This window comes from Ambystoma mexicanum, chromosome 13 (assembly GCF_040938575.1).
Source record: "Ambystoma mexicanum isolate Mex_15411 chromosome 13, UKY_AmexF1_1, whole genome shotgun sequence".
NCBI lineage: Eukaryota > Metazoa > Chordata > Amphibia > Caudata > Ambystomatidae > Ambystoma > Ambystoma mexicanum.
In genome coordinates, this window is record NC_090938.1 from 729,987,357 (window position 1) to 729,999,851 (window position 12,495).

At 51.7% G+C, this 12,495-nt stretch overlaps 1 protein-coding gene across 1 annotated transcript in view; it reads left to right on the forward strand.

Annotated features, from left to right (window-relative positions):
* The first annotated feature begins 9,860 nt into the window (after window positions 1-9,860).
* LOC138520674 (histone H3-like centromeric protein A) overlaps window positions 9,861-12,495 on the forward strand; it is a 248,912-nt gene continuing 246,277 nt past the window's right edge. The window contains exon 1 of the mRNA XM_069632951.1: window positions 9,861-10,153. The gene's annotated coding sequence lies outside the window, so the exon portion shown is untranslated. The remainder of the gene's footprint in view (window positions 10,154-12,495) is intronic.

Consider the following 12,495-nt stretch of genomic DNA (forward strand, 5'->3'; position numbering starts at 1 on the left):
GACAAGCAGTCCCGCGACAGCCCCGGGGAAAAGAGCCCCAAGCAAAGGGATTTTCCCAAATGCTACAGGTGTGCCAGCACCAAACACATGGCGAACGATCGCGACTGCCCCACCAGAGATAAGGAATGCTCGAAGTGTGGGCGCATTGGTCACGTGGCTCCTGCATGCACGTGGCGGGAAAGGACCGTTTCCCGCGTCGATGGCGACCGTGCTTCAAGCGATGAGAACGAGTCACAGGACAGACCGATGGTCGTCATGGTCAACGCTCTTCACGCCAGGAGGGAAAAGCCCCACTGCACCATTAAAGTCGACGGGATGGAAACACGCATCATGGCGGACTCCAGTTCAAACCTCACCATCCTTCCAATAGATACATACAAGGAGATGATGGGGAAGGACAAAGTGGAGATCAGATCGACCCGACAAAAACCGACGGTGTTCGGTGGCGCAACCGTCGACCTACTGGGCTACATCAGGGCCCAAATTGAATTCAAAGGGAGGTCTACCAACTCCAAAGTGTACTTCTCGACCAGAGGGCAGGCTGTGCTCGGGTGGGATGATCAACACAGACTCAGCATCAAACTAGACCCCAGCACTCCGGAACAGGTACTCATGGTCTCCTCAGGAGCAGCGCTAAACTTCAAGGAGATGTTCCCAAGCTTGTTTTCGGAGAAAACAGGGAAAGTGAAAGACTTTGTTCACAAGATCCGGCTGAAACCAAATGCTGTACCTGTGAAACAAAAGGTCAGACCGGTGCCTGCCATAGCAAGACCGGCGTTAGAGGCCCATCTCCGAAAGATGGTCGAAGAAGGGACCATTGAGACCGTGGAATCCTCAGAGTGGCTGAGTCGGTGGTTCTAGTCAAAAAGAAATCCAGCAGCGACCTCAGAATATGCATCGACTTGCGGAGTCTAAACCTAGAGGTTGTTACCGATAGCTTCCCGCTCCCCAGTATCAGCGGAATTGTCTTGATGATGAAGGAAGCAACAATTTTTTCAAAGCTTGACATGCGTGACGCTTATCACCAGATTCCGTTGCACAAGTCTTTTCACCCCCTAACGGCTTTCATCACTCCTTGCGGCACCTTTCAATACACCCGCATGCCGTTTGGGCTGTCCTCGGCAGCGTCAGCATTCCAAAGGATGATGAATGCCCTCCTCAAGGACCTCACAAACATCTCATTCTTTCAGGACGACATCCTCGTATATGCCAGAGACAACGAGACTCATGACCAGGCCCTCAAGGCAGTCCTAAGCAGGCTTCAGGAAGCAGGAGTTCATCTTCGCCACGAGAAATGAGCCTTCCGAGTCAGGAAAGTAGAATACCTAGGGTACTGCATCTCGAGCGAAGGAGTGAGCCCCAAGAAAAACCTGATGGAGGCCATAGCGGATGCCCCAGCTCCGAAGTCCAGAGAGGAACTCCGCTCATTCCTGGGCCTAGCGGAGTACTACGCGAAGTTCGTCCCTAGGTTCTCCGAAACCACGTTCCCATGAGGGATCTCTTGAAGAAAGGGGCAACCTACTCTTGGGGCCCAGAGCAAGACGGGGCCTTCTCTGAAATCAAACGCAGAATTCTGCACGCACCGTGCCTAAAGCCCTTCAACCCTGAATGGGACACCTGCATCACCACGGATGCCAGCGCATACGGGTTGGGGGCCACCCTGACCCAGAGAAATGGCGACACTGAAAACATTGTGGCTTTTGCATCCAAGGCTCTGTCGCCAGCGGAGAAGAATTACTCCACCGTGGAGAAAGGAATGTTGGCGTGTGCCTGGGCCGTCGACTACTTCAGGTCGTACGTTTGGGGCACGGAGTTTAGGCTGGTCACCGACCACAAGCCCCTCATCCCCATGTTGAGCCCAGGTGGCACCAAAACTGCCACCCCGAGACTGGCCAGAATTGCCGCAAAACTCCAAGAATACACGTACAAAATAGCCCACATTGTGGGCTGGAGAAACGCACAAGCGGACTGCATGTCCAGGCTCTTGAAACAAGACGCTCCAGGGACCACATTCCTAGAAGACGAATGTGTCGTAGCCTCAATAAGCGACCTAAGGAATGGCGAGTATATGGACATGAGTGAGCGCCACTGGCAGGAGGAGAGTGATCAGAACGATGCCCTAAGGTGCGTAACAGCCTGAATCCGCGGAGGATGGCCTGACGAAAGGGCGATTCCTGAAGGCCTACGCCCCTACTGGAAGGTGAACGAAGAAATCACTGCCATGAACGGTCTCATCTTGAGAGGCGACCGAGTGATCCCGCCTAACGGAATTCGCAAAGTGATACTGTGCAGAGCACACTCAGGCCATTTGGGGTGCAACATGACCAGGCGCAGAATACGCAATGCCTACTGGTGGCCAGGCATGGATCAGGACATACGACAAATGGTTGAGAGGTACCACGAGTGCGCCAACAGCGACAAGCGCTTGTCCGTAAGGCAAGCCCCCATGCTACCCACCGAGGTCCCCAAAGGTGTGTGGCGAAAACTGGGATTGGACTTCATCGGACCGATGGACAGCATGCCCTCAGAACACAAATACAGCATAGTCACGGTTGACTACCTCTCAAAGTGGGTCGAAGTCGATTTCACTTCGGACATCACCACCAAAACTGTCATTGAAGCACTCACCGCCATATTCCAGCGCGAGGGCCTACCGGAAGAAATTGTGACGGACAATGGGGTCCAGCTTACCTCTCGTGAAATGGAAAAATTTCTCAAACACAACATCCAACAGCGAAGAGCAAGTCTCTACCATCCTCAGGCCAACGGCCTGGTCGAGCGGGCGAGCCACTTCATCAAAAGGGCGCTGCAACTTGCGCATGCCTCGGGCTTGGACCCATACAAGACGGTCAAAGAGGCCGTCACAGCCCACCGCATCACTCCAAACGCTGTCACCGGCGTGTCACCTTTCCAACTGCTGAGGGTTAGAAGGGCAGCATCCACACTGGTACCACCGTGGATCCAACAAGTGAGAGCTGACGAAGAAGTGGACATGGAAGACGTAGTCTTCCGCATGCAGCGGAGCAAGGAAGCCATGAGGACGCAAAGAGACATGCACATCAGTCAACAAAGGCGACCTGGTCAAAATACAGCTTCCCCACAAGGACACGGTGACAGGCTCCAGGTACAGCAGTCCCATAGAAGTCGCAGCCAAAGGGCCAAACCACATCTGCACCAGCGACGGAAGAAAATGGAACCTAGAAAGGGTGGCCATGTACCGCCGCAAAGAACCTTGCGTACAGCCACCTTGGGAAACCAGAGAAGACCAAGACCCTCCAGAGCCACCTGGAAGTCCCTGCCAGCCAGAAAGGGATGCCCCGGAGCCACCCTACAGCAGTGAGTCCTCAAGCAGCAGCTCCCCCGCTCCACTCAGAGAGCTGCAGCAGAAAGCAAGACAAGGAGGATCCAAATCACCTGCACCTCCCCAGGAGTACCCCCACAACCCTGCTCCACGGTTAGACCAAGGCAGACCGCAAAGGGAGAAAAGAAAACCCAGCAAGTTTGCAGACTTCGTCATGGGATGACCCTCTGTCCTCTTTCCCAGCAAAGGAGGTGTGTGGGGACATCACGTGATCACGGGAGCGCGGTCTCGTGAGATCTCGGCCCAACGTGATCTTGCGGACCCGCGCTCCGCGAGCGGGAACTCTTGGCGCCAGTAGGAGGCTGGTGGAGCGCCAGACAGGTCGGTCTGGACAGCGCTGCTCCTTATGAGGGCCAATGTGACTGAAGGCCCAAGTCAACACCAGCTCACTTCCAGGGCGTAAGTCCAATGCCACAGGCGGCCTCCTGGGGGCCCTGGAAGTACACAGCGTGCAGTCTACTGCACACCCGCTTCCAGTGCGGTTAACTGGACAGCCCAGCCGACTGTGAGTACCCGCCCTGTCCCATCTCCAGGACTATCATACATGCCAACCCTCCCGATTTAGGCAGGAGACTCACGATTTTTCAGTGAAAAATGTTGCTATTTTTCACGTTCTCCCGCCTAAAATAATCGTAGGCCCAATTCATTCCTATGGGAAACTTTGTGTCACCCGATTTCTCTGATGAAATCTCCCTCCCAGGTGCCTCGGAATGTTGGCATGTATGGACTATTGCTACCCGGGTTCTGTTATTGAATAAAAGCAGTTGCAACTACCTTGGGCGTTCTGTCGTCCTTTGAGGCCACAACAGTCGTGATGGTCATGTTTGCAGTTAAAACACGTGACCATCACCTCCCAAGAACAAACCATTTGCATTGCAATTAAGCCAGGTGTTAAGAGTCATTAACAAATTTAAATTACAAATGGGGCGGGCCAAACGTGAATGACGCTGTTATGTCATCGCCGCCTTGTGGGCAAGTGTCCCGCAAAAGGATATCAAAAAGTTGTCCACCGTACTCAGGGGTACAACACCCAGGCCTAAAATAATGATAAAGCCCATGCAATTCTATGGGTGAAATACTGTCTCCCGATTCCTGTGGTGAAATCTCCCACTCAGGGGCTCCAGAATATTGGCATGTCTGCAATACAGCCGAGTCTTTTGCCAATGTTCCTCCCACCGCCCGCAAGCTGCAGATCAGCGTTGGGCTGCAAGTGCAAGCTCCAATACACTCAGCAACCTTAGATACGTCTTGATGGATATTCGCAGGATTTATTCTAAATCAGGATTTCGCGGAGCCAGATGTAGAGACATCGCGAGAGCCCGTACTCTCGCGAGATCTCGCGGCCCGTGCAAGCTCCGCCCCGCGCGCTTCGCGGGCACTATGGAAGGAGCGGAGGACGCGACAAGGTGCGTCCTGCACAGCGCTCCTTATGTGGGGCCCGTTTGAGAGACAGATTGGACACAGTTCATCCAGGTTGCATTCTCCCTGCCACTGTAGGCCCGTTGGCCATTATAGTTGATGCACGCGCGTTGGGTGCATTCCGCATTAAGCTGGTTAAGCAAATAAATACATCGTCACCAGATTACAGGCTCCTGTCTTCATTGAAAGAATTATACAACATAAATTGGCGACGAGGATCACCACCAGAACCCACAGGAAAACATGCAAGGAGCAACGCCACCGCCGCCGTTTCTACAAACTCCAGGTAGGCCTGCCATTCCATGGCCACAATGGCAACCCCTATTCACGGCATACGTGGAGGCCCTAGGAGGGGCGGGGTTTTCAGCGGCAAGGCGCAGGGCCATGCTATTAAATGCCCTGGGAGTGGAAGGACAGAGAATATTCGAGAGTCTCACTCCGATACCAGTGGCTGGCGACAATGACGATGTTTTCAAGGAGGCTGTCAGGAGAATCATTAAAAGGTTTGCTAGTAAAGAGAACACAGTGCTCCACCGAATACGGTTTTACACACGTAAGCAAGAAATATCTGAACCAGTCGACGATTACGTCACCAAGCTGAGGGAACTAGCGGCGCTGTGTAACTTTGGCAACAACGCGGAGAGCCTCATTTGTGATATGTTGGTCGTCCACACCAACAGCCGGAAGGTCCAAGATAAGTTTATTGTCGAAAAAGAACTGCAGTTAGAGAAAGCGATCGAGATCGCCAGGGCAGTCGAAGAAACGGCGGGAAGACGTAAGGAGCTAACTGGGGCCCAGGGTTCGGCAGAAATACAAGCAGTGGGTTACCATGCAAGAAAAGAGAGGCCGGTTGCTGACACGAAAGGAGGGAGAGGGAACAGAAAAGAACCCCTGAAGTGTCACAGGTGCACCAGCACGAAACACCTGGCGTTTGACAGAGAGTGCCCAGCCAGAGACAAGGAGTGCTCCATTTGCAAACGCATTGGCCATTTCGCCATCGTGTGTCGGTGGAGGAACAAGAAAGTATCCAGCCTCAATGCTGATTGCAACCCGGAGAATGAGTCATCCTCCGAAGATGAAGGGAGACCCACGGTCATCATGGTTAACAGCACAAGAGCGAGGAGAGAGAAGCCTCACTGTGTGATCAAGATTGATGGAAGAGAAACCAGGGTCATGGCGGATTCGGGGTCCGATCTAACGATCCTTCCCCTTCGCACGTACAAGGACATGGTGGGAAAGGAAAAGGTACAAGTGCTTACAACGAAACACAAACCCACGGTGTTTGGAGGTGCGTCAGTCGAACTATTAGGATACATCAATGCCAAAGTTGAATTCAAGGGAAGGGAAACCACGACCAAGGTCTATTTCAGTCATAAAGGCCCAGCAGTGCTAGGGTGGGACGACCAGGACAAGTTAAAAATCAGACTGGATCCCAGCACCGACGAACAAGTCCTGTCAGTCAAGGTGACGAGAGGACACGTGGTCAAAGGCGACTACCCAACACTTTTCTCGGAGGAGCCGGGGCACATCAAGGGTTTTCTCCACAAGATAATACTCAAAAAGAATGCTGTCCCCGTAAAGCACCGAGTGAGGCCAGTACCAGCCACGGCAAGGGATACCCTTAGATGTCAGCTGGAAAAGATGAAAAGGGAGGGTGTCATAGAAGAGATAGAAGCATCAGAATGGCTGAGCCCCGTCGTACTTATAAAGAAACCCCAATCACAGGAACTCAGGGTATGCATAGACCTACGCAGCTTAAACCTGGAAGTCATCACCGATAACTACCCCCTTCCAAGCATAAATGAACTCATTCTGTTAATGAAAGAAGCCAAGGTATTTTCGAAACTGGACATGAGGAACGCATATCACCAAATACAGCTACATGACGAATCGAAACCCCTCACGGCATTCATCACTCCCTTTGGCACATACCAATTCACCAAAATGCCATTCGGGCTGTCATCGGCAGCGTCGGCGTTCCAACGCATGATGGACGTCTTGCTGAAGAAGGTTAAAAATGTCGTGTACTTCCAGGACGACATCCTCGTGTATGCGGAGGATGAACAGACGCACGACGCCACATTGAGAGTGGTTTTAAATAAGCTACAAGAAGCAGGAGTGCGGTTACGCTATGAGAAGTGTCTCTTCAGCGTGAAAGAAGTTGAATACTTAGGTTATAAGATTTCAGAAAAAGGGATCAGTCCCAAACAGAATCTCATGCAAGCTATCATTAAAGCACCGGAGCCAGTCAGCAAAGAAGAAGTAAGGTCATTTCTGGGGCTGGCTGAGTACTATGCGAAGTTCATACCTAAGTTTTCCGAAACCACGGCACCCCTTCGTGAAATACTCAAAAAGGGCTCGGAATTTGCATGGCAGGAACCCGAAAAGACAGCCATGGTGAAGATAAAACAGCATATCGTAGAAGCGCCATGCTCCAACCGTTTAATCCGCGTGGGAAACGGTTGTCACCACCGACGCCAGTGCCTATGGACTGGGAGCAGTTCTAACACAAAAGAAAGGCGACACAGAGCAAGTAGTGGCCTTTGCATCGAAGGCATTATCAGAGGCTGAACAGAACTACTCCACTATAGAAAAAGAAATGTTGGCCTGTGCATGGGCGGTGGAACACTTCAGGACATATGTATGGGGCACCAAATTCAAGCTGGTGACTGATCATAAGCCCCTGATCCATATGCTTAGTCCGGGAGGCACAAAAGTATCCACGCCCAGATTGGCACGCATTGCAGCCAAGCTACAAGAGTACACGTTTGAGATCCAGCATATCTCAGGCTGGAAAAACTCACAAGCCGACTGCATGTCAAGACTGCCGGAGGGAAAGGATAAGGCCACCACCTTCCTCCACGGAGAATGCATAGTGGCATCGATTACGGATGTGAGAGCGCCAGAGTACCTGGAACTCAGTGAGAGACACTGGGAAGAGGAAGATGGAAAAGACCCCACCATGGCCATGATTCGTAAATGGACCAAGGAAGGTTGGCCAAGCGAAAAGGCGTTACCTGAGGGCATGAGACCCTACTGTAAGGTGTCGGACGAACTATCGGAAACGGAGGGAATAATCATGAAGTCAGACCAGATTATTCCTCCCACAGGAATGAGAAGAATAATCCTAACTAGAGCACACGAGGGCCACCTGGGAAACACCATGACCCGTCGCAGAGTGAGAGAAGCCTACTGGTGGGCATCCATGGACCAGGAAATTCGATCTATGATAGAACGTTGTTATGAATGCCTCAACAGCGACAAGAGACTCAAAGTTCGCCAAGCACCCCTCATACCCACAGAAATTCCAGAAGCGGTGTGGTCAAAGGTCGGCATCGACTTCATAGGACCGTTGGAAGCAATGGCACCTGAACACCGGTATGGGGTAGTACTGGTTGACTACTTATCCAAGTGGGTGGAGGCCGCGTTCGTCCCGAACATAACCACGGCAACCGTTATAGAAGTGCTGACAGACATCTTTCAGAGGGAGGGTCTTCCCAAGGAAGTAGTAACCGATAATGGGGTGCAACTAGTCTCGAAAGACATGGAGGAGTTCTTAAGAAGAAATCACATAAAACAAAAGAAAGCGGCCCTATATCACCCACAAGCTAATGGGCTTGTCGAAAGGGCCAACAGGTTCATAAAAGGCGCCATCCAACTGGCGACAGCTTCGGGCATGGACCCGCTCAAAACCACAAAGGAGGCCATAGCAGCCCACAGACTCACACCCAATGGGATCACCCAGATATCCCCGTTCAAAATGTTGAGAGGGAGGAGTGCAGCATCCACGCTGATCCCACCCTGGTTGTCGAAAATACGAGAGGATGAGGTGGTGGACATGACAGAAGTAGTCTGCAAATTGAAAGCGATAAGACACGCATGAAACAATGGAGCGACCGAAGAAGAAGAACCAAGCAGACGTCAGATATCGGAGAGGGAGATTTGGTCAAAATCCAGTTACCAAAGAAGGATCAAAGCACGGGGTCTCGGTTTAGCCGACCCATCAAAGTGATTCACAAAGGGACAAACCACATCCGCACGGAAGACGGCGAGCGTGGAATCTAGAAAGAGTAGCATTGTACCAGAAGAACCGAGAAAGAGCAAAGACCCCAGAGAGACCACCAGCGGAAAACGAAAGGGACTTTGGAGCAGGCGAAGAAAGAGAACCAGAAGGAGACGACAGAGAGATGGGTGAAACAGAAGTTGAACCGGAACCATTGGGTGAAGATCCCGATCCGGAGCAACGAAAGAATGTCACCCGGACTGTTGATCGTCCCAGAAGGGAACACAGAAGACCGGTGAGATATAATGACTATGTTTTACAATGATTTGATGTGCGTTGAAAAAGGGAGATGTGTAGAGACATTGCGAGAGCCCGTACTCTCGCGAGATCTCGCGGCCCGTGCAAGCTCCGCCCCTGCGCGCTTTGCGGGCACTATGGAAGGAGCGGAGGACGCGACAAGGTGCGTCCTGCACAGCGCTCCTTATGTGGGGCCCGTTTGAGACAGATTGGACACAGTTCATCCAGGCTGCATTCTCCCTGCCACTGTAGGCCCGTTGGCCATTATAGTTGATGCACGCGCGTTGGGTGCATTCCGCATTAAGCTGGTTAAGCAAATAAATACATCGTCACCAGATTACAGGCTCCTGTCTTCATTGAAAGAATTATACAACACCGGAGCTCCCAGACTACGCGGCCTGGCTGTTCAAAAGCAGCGCCCGACAAACTTTACTTTTAAAAAAAAATTATTCATAAGAACTAGTTCCCTCTTGGTCGTGGTAATGTGTTGTAATGTGATAATATGAAGGCACTCGCATTAGCCGTTTTATGCATTTAATTTAATAAAAGAACGTATTAAAAAAAATACAATGTCTAGCCAGTTTATTATAAACAGATGCGTGGTGCTGAGTATATCACTATGACTGTTTTCGCGGTATTTTTACGGCCTTAGGAGAAGGGCACCTACTCTAATGGTAGGGCCTAGTTCCCATCCTATAAACGGACCATAGCAATGCCCCACCCACTCTTCATCACGTGACTTTGGGCACGTTCCCTACCATTCACGTGGGTCCTTCAACATCGTGATTTCCGCGAGCGGGAAGCGTGGGGACTCTGGCTGCCAATACAAACGGAGTCTGCGTGTGACGTCGTGATTTCGCGAGCGGGAAGCGTGAGGGCTGTGGCTGCCAGTGCACACGGAGGCTGCGTGCGACGTCGTGATTTCCGCGAGCGAGAAGCGTGAGGGCTGTGGCGATAATTAAGAAGAAGAAGGCTTCCGACTTCAACACCGTGTTTTCTGTGAGCGGGAAGCTTGAGGGCTGTGGCTGCCAGTGCAACCGGAATCTGCGTGCTCTTGGCTGGCTGCCGTTAAGGTGGGTATTTTATTCGGGAGACCGGGAAAGTTAATGCAAGACACCAGAGGAGCGTCCGACCCCGCCTTGTCCCTCGTCGTCATTTTCGTGAGCGGACCCGTGAAGGCTGTGGCTGCCAGGCAGCAAGCGCAGCAGGAATATGCGTGTTCTTGGCTGGCTGTGGTTCGGGTGGGCATTTTATTGGGTATAGGGTCGGGATATCGGTGCATGATGACACCGGAGGAGCGTCCGACCGCGTCTTGTCCCTCATCATTATTTTAGTGAGCTGACCCGCGAAGACTCGGCTGCAAGAGCAGCAGGAATCAGGGTGCTCTTGGGTGGCTGGGATTACAAATTGCAATTTCTTCGGCATACCGTGAAAGTGGGGGAGGGGGGCAGGGGCGCCTCGCACGCGGGTGCTCCGGGCCCAGGCACCCGCCGGCAGAATGAAGTCGGAACTTTGCCCCCCCCCCCCTGCAGAGAAGAGACGCAGTATGGATGGCCCTTTGTTCCATCCATACTGTGTCTCTCTTTAGCGGCCCGGGTAAAAGCCGGGTAAAAAAAAGAGGGACGGGTGCAAAGCAAGAGGCTCTCGTTTTGCATCTGTCCCTCAATTTCTAAAAATCGTTTTGGTTTGGGTATACTTCTACATCTGTGCACCCGGGTGCACGGATGTAGAGGTACACCCAACCCAAAACGATTTTTAGAAATGGAGGCACAGATGCAAAGCAAGTCTGTCCCTCAATTTCTAAAAATGTTTTTGGGTTGGGTGTATTTGAACATCTGTGCGCCCCGCTTGGCAATAGGGGTATTGTAGAGGTACACCCAACCCAAAACGGTTTTTAAAAATGGAGGCATAGTTAGAAAGCAAGTCTGTCCCTCCATTTCTAAAAATCGTTTTGGGTTGGGTGTATTTGTACATATGTGCACCCCTCTTGAACACCGTTTTGGGTTGGGTGTAGAGGGGTGCACAGATATAGAGGTACATCCAACCCAAAACGATTTTTAGAGATGGAGGCACAGATGCAAAGCAAGTCTATTTTCAGGTGAAAAATGTTGCTATTTTTCACGGTTTACTGCCTAAAATAACTGTAGCCCCAATGCATTCCTATGGGGAAATATGCATCTCCCGATTTCCCTGTGGAACTCTCCCTTCTCGGTGCATCTGAATGTTGGCATGTATGCAAGTGTCACGCAAAAGGATATCAAAAAGTTGTCCACCCTACTCAAGGGTACAACACCCAGGCCTCGCCGTCAATACCATACATGCCAACCCTCCTGATTTAGGTGGGAGACTCCAGATTTTTCAATTGAGGGCTGTGGCTTCCGACTTCAACAGAGCGGGAAGTGTGAGGGATGTGGCCTCCGACTTCAACACTGTGTTTTCTGTGAGCGGGAAGTGTGAGGGCTGTGGCTGCCAGTGCAACCGGAGTCTGCATGCACTTGGCTGGCTGCCGTTAAAGTGGGTATTTTATTCGGGGGACCGGGAAAGTTAATGCAAGACACCAGAGGAACGTCCAACCTCGTCTTGTCCCTCATCGTCATTTTCGTGAGCGAAACCGTGAAGGCTGTGGCTGCCAGGCAGCAAGCGCAGCAGGAATATGTGTGTTCTTGGCTGGCTGAGGTTATGGTGTGCATTTTATTGGGGATAGGGTCGGGATATCAGTGCATGACACCAGAGGAGCGTCCGACCGCGTATAGTCCCTCATCGTTATTTTAGTGAGCTGACCCGCGAAGGCTCAGGCTGCAAGAGCAGCAGGAATCAGGGTGCTCTTGAGTGGCTGGGATTACAAAATACAAATTACAAGTTGCAATTTCTTCGGCATACCGTGAACGTTCCTTTCGGCATACCGTGAACGTTCCTGCAAGACACCAGACTGAGAGGGGGTGGAGGGTGCAAGATTACATTTACTTTAAAAATCATGTTAATCTGTTCAACGTGAAAGAAATGGAGGGCTAAGAAAAGGAACAGTGCAGGGACAGTGGATGGTGGTTAACTGATCAAAGGGGGCTAATAGGGAATTTAATGGTAGATGAGAGCATGTTTGGGATGGCTGGTTTTAGAGGGGAACAGCTGGGGCTATATCTTTGTGTTTCGGGAGAGGCACATGGGCTTGTTGGTGTGGGTCTGCAAGGGGGATGGGGCATCGTGCTATGTGGAGGGAGGATGGGGCATTATCATATTGGTCTAGACTAGAGGTAGGGATGGGGCATCTTGGTGGGGTCTGAATGGTTGGATAGGGGAATGCTGGTGTGTGTGAGGACGGAATGGGGCACATTGGTGTGGGTCTGGAGGGAGGGATGGGTGCATATTGGTGTGGATTTAATGTGGGTTTGATGGGAGGGACAGGGCATATTGGTGT